This window comes from Eptatretus burgeri, chromosome 6, assembly GCF_056783735.1.
Source record: "Eptatretus burgeri isolate ZD-2024b chromosome 6, Ebu_testis_v1, whole genome shotgun sequence".
Classification (NCBI taxonomy): Eukaryota; Metazoa; Chordata; class Myxini; order Myxiniformes; family Myxinidae; genus Eptatretus; species Eptatretus burgeri.
Window position 1 is genome coordinate 76,914,888 of NC_140966.1, and position 4,825 is coordinate 76,919,712.

Genomic DNA, 4,825 nt, shown 5'->3' on the forward strand with positions numbered 1-4,825 from the left:
CTCAGACAGTTCACCACCATCTCAGATCACCCCCCCCCCCATCCAAAACCATGATCTTTGTTCTCTCTCTTCCGTCAAAGAAGTTCACAAAAAGTAATTTCGCTACCGATTAGATTTGAACTTTCATGACTCAACAGGAATGACTTGGTTTTTTGTTGTGTGTGTGTGTGTGTGTGTGTGTGTGTGTGTGTGTGTGTGTGTGTGTGTTTTCGAACCATTGCCTGTGCGCTTCAGGTATCTCTTGATTACCGCATCTCTTGTACTCGAAATAATGATTCTCATTATAAATTATACAATTTATTTTAATAACTGAGCGAAACGAGAACGGGCACTCAGTACAGCACATACCTTCGCCAACGCTACATTTTGCCCCCCCCCCCCCAGAAACCGTTGATTGTGAGGGTATTTAATCCCATACCACATCTGCCATCTCATATGTGTTATGGCTTAACAACATTAAATTTCCGGTGTCATATCGTGTATCACAAGATTGGGCATTGAATTCACAACATTTTGGCATTGGTTGCATGCAAATTGGATAAAAATCGACCGCACTATGGTAAAATGACGATTTTGACCTTTTCATGACCTCGACCTCGACCTTGACCTTTGTACTCTTAATTTTGTAATTGTATTGGAGTGTGGGGAACAGAACAGTCAACATCTTGGTGTTGGTTTCATGCAAATCGGATAAGGATTGATCGTGTTATGACTAAAACCGCACATTTTGCAATGTCGTTATCCCCCCTGACCTTTGACACCCAACCGCTAATAAGGGTTATTACGTCATTGTGTCATCTCACAAATCACAAGATGGGGCATTGAATTCTGAACATTTTGGCATTAGTTACATGCAAATTGGATACAAATTGACCGCGCAATGGTAAAAAGACGATTTTGACCTTTTCATGACCTTGACCTTTGACCCGATCGCTCCCAAAATCTAATCAAATGGTCCTCGGATAATAACCAATCATCCCACCAAATTTGCTGCGATTCAGTTCAATATTTTTGGAGTTATGCGAATAACAAACAAACAAATAAAACCAATGTCACTCGCAGGGTGACCCGTATCTTGCCAAAAGGTGACCACGTGTGACTTCTTTAAGGTCACACTGAGGTGAACAGAGCTGCTATCCACCAGGAGCGACTCCTTGAGGAATATCTGCCTACGAGAGATTCCGATGAGATTCTGAGAATGAGATTCCGATTCCACCAAGCTTCGTCCAAATCCATCCACAACTTTTTGAGATATCATGCTATATATCGGTTTTGGCTCCATCTCTCAATAATGAAGAATCAATTAAAAAAAAAAAACATTTTTATACGAGCTGGATCCAGATCTTCACCAAAATCTTATCAGTTTGTCCTTGTCACACATCCAACGTACCCACAAAATTTAATCCAAATCCGTCCACAACTCTGAGATATCCTGCACATAAACAAACAAACAGACGAGAAGAAAATTTGACCTGAAAAATAATTGAGGGTTGAATCGAATGACCAAATATGCAACTCCTCTTCAAATCCCAAGTCAATTGGATGAAAATTGACAATTTCAGAAATTCGGCCTATGTTGACCTCAAAAATAATTGGTGGTTGAATTCAGTAGGCTTGGCATGCAAATCCTCTTAAAATGTCAAGTCAATGGGATGAAAATTGAGGATTTTATAAATTCAAGCTTGGTTGTTGACCTTTTTGTCGATGTTGACCTTAAAAATAATTGGCTGGTTGAATTCAGTGATCTAAAATATATGTCCTCTTCAAATTTCAAGTCAATCGGATGAAAAGTGAGGATTTTAGAAATATCACCCAAGTTGACCTTTGGCCAATGACGTTGTGGCCGATGTTGACCTTAAAAATAATAGGTGGTTGAATTAATTCAGCTGATATTAAAATCATTTTCAAATTTCTCATCAATCGGATGAAAATTGAGGATTTTAGAAATTCAACAAATTTGTTGACCTTTTGACCTCATAAACAATAGGCTTCTTGCTGATGACAATCTCTACCATGAGGTGAAGTTTCCTGAAGATAAGTTTAAAATTGTGACCTGTCGGAAATAAACATTAAAAATAATACACCAATGTCACCCACAGGGTGACCCGTATCTTGCCAAAAGGTGACCACGTGTGACTTCTTTAAGGTCACACTGAGGTGAACGGAGCTGCTATCCACCAGGAGCGACTCCTTGAGGAATATCTGCCTACGAGAGATTCCGATGAGAATCGTTCTACAGAGTAACCATGAAAAATATGTGTTTGCCTCATAACGTCACCAAATGACGGCATAATGTCTCAAGCTTGACCTATCTAGAAAGCACTCATCGAGGTGTTCAATTTGAGGTACTACACGATATGGTTCCTAAAACTTGAAAATTTGACCTTGGGGTCAAATATGTTTGACCTCAGGTGCTAACCATGAAGGTCAAGGCCAATCGCCACCAAAAACTAATTAGCTGAGCGCCAGACCATATACGACATTCCCATAAAGTTTGGAGACGATTCGATTAAAATTACTCAAAAAATAAGGGTTTCGTCGACTCCCCTGATTTGCGACAAAGTGACCTTGACCTTTGACCTTGACCTTCAAAATTGTATGCGCTGAAAGGGACCTCTATAGGCCTCTGATATGCGAAGTTACAAAAATTTCCAATGATAACTGTGCTCTGCAGAGTGATTTATACGTGATTACAGACAAAAAAAAACAAAACAAAAAAAAAAACATCTGAAGGTCAAGGCCAATCGCCACCAAAAATTAATCAGCTGAGCGCCAGACCATGAACTATATTCCCATGAAGTTTGAAGACGATCCGATCAAAATTACTCAAAAAAATAAGGGTTTCGTCGAGTCCCTTGATTTGCGACAAAGTGACCTTGACCTTTGACCTTGACCTTCAAAATTTTGTGCGCTGAAAGGGACCTCTATTGGCCTCTGATTTGCGAAGTTACAAACATTTCCAATGATAACTGTGCTCTGCAGAGTGATCGATACGTGATTACAGACAAACAAAAAAAAACATACAAGCTGACTAACATATCTTGCAAAAACTTCGTTTTGGCAAGATAACAAACACACATATTCACAAATAAATAAATACATACACAGCGATCAAAACACAACCTTCGCAACAAAGTTTGCGAAGGTAATGAGGTCCTTGCCATGTCACCTATAATGTTTAACTATACTATACTCTTTAAGTGATTAAATACATTTAATATATTAATGTATAGAGAAAGGTTATATGACAACCCATACACTTTCATCAAGACCTTTTAGAATGCAGACAAGCAAAATGCATACACAAGATTGTATCCTTTATGAAACCATAAGTAAAAATCCCATCTAACATATCTCGGATTGTGCGGATATTGAGAGACGGTCATTGAACGTGTATTTAAATGTAGGTCTGCAACCGAGCTTTTGGTCTTAAATCGATTGCAGTGACCAGAAATTGTAGCTGATGGGTGCATAAACGGAGCTCGAAAGACTCACCTTTTCCTCTCATGGAAACGTGTCCGAGTTACATGCTTATGATCCATGACGATCCACTCGTGGTTCTTTGAATCCGAAGGAGCACATTTGGTCTCTCACTGCGAAGCTTCCAAGAGAAGAGCATGATCATTTCTCCTCTTTGCTTGCTCTCCATCTGTGCCCTCTCCCTCACTGTGTACTTCCATTTCCACGCTCTTTTTCATCCTGTACCTCCATCACCCCCTCTTCCTCTGTGCCTCTCTATAGGACTTCCTTCCTCCATTCCCACCAAACTGCTCCACGACTTCAAACGAATTCCCTTCCTCAATTAAATGCTTGCTTCCTTCATCAAAAGTAGATAGTACATGTTTACTTACTTGGTAAAAAGAACATAAACAAACTTCTAAAAAAAAAAATTTTATTCGGTAAAAAGTACAAGGTAAACTTATTAAAACATCTTTTTATTGAGTCAACAATACTCAGTGAACTCGTGAACTCGTACAACGTGTGGTTACAGGTAAACTCGTTTGGTTGATGAAATTAATGAGTCTAAAGTAAACTTGTGAAGTGTTTACTTTGTCAGAAGTAAGATTGAAATGAGGTGATTACTGCCTGTGCTGGAAATTTTTTCCCTGCTACATTGAAACATTCTTGTTATCTCAGTCACTTGAATGGTATCTCTGTCACCATGTTTATTCAGCGAAACTGAAAAAGAAAGAAAATCAAAACATTAACAAAATAAGTAAATAAATAATTACTTGTAACTTTTGTATTTCCATGGGTTTCATAACCATTCAGAACTCAGAAGTGGTCTCCGTGTAGTTTGCACTGTGATGCCCACAGTGCACTGCCAAAGCGATTAGGAATATTGATTGTAATATAGATAGGTAGGTATAAGATGCGAGTTAACTTACAAAGTGTGCAATTTCGTCCTTTTCTTTCCAAAGTTTAAAATCAATCTGAATTTTGACATCCTCAAAGTACACCTCCCTCAAAACCTTGGGAATGTAGTTGGAGATGTTTAAAGAGTCTGGGTTGTACAATAACCCACAGGTATCATCTAATATATAAAGCTTTTTCTTACCACTCATAAACTCATGCACGAATGTGAATGTTTACTCTCTTCTAAGGGGGTAGAAAGCTGAAATTTTGCATCCTGCTGCAATTCAAAGCCAATATCCCCCCAAAAAAATCACAGTCAGGAACTTTCCATAAACGAAAATATCCATAAACTAGAAGGGCACTCAGTAGAGCCAAACCGCTGCCAATGCCTGATCCAGTAGAACATATCGAGTCCACAATTTTTTTGAAATATCATGCTATATATCGTTTTTGGCCCAAGGCTGGTGTT

General features: G+C 38.8%; 1 long non-coding RNA gene across 1 annotated transcript in view; it reads right to left on the reverse strand.

Annotated features, from left to right (window-relative positions):
* LOC147025113 (uncharacterized) overlaps nt 1-3,688 on the reverse strand; it is an 81,159-nt gene extending 77,471 nt beyond the window's left edge. The window contains exon 1 of the long non-coding RNA XR_015059349.1: nt 3,496-3,688. This is a non-coding gene — a long non-coding RNA (uncharacterized LOC147025113). The remainder of the gene's footprint in view (nt 1-3,495) is intronic.
* Nucleotides 3,689-4,825: the final 1,137 nt, after the last annotated feature.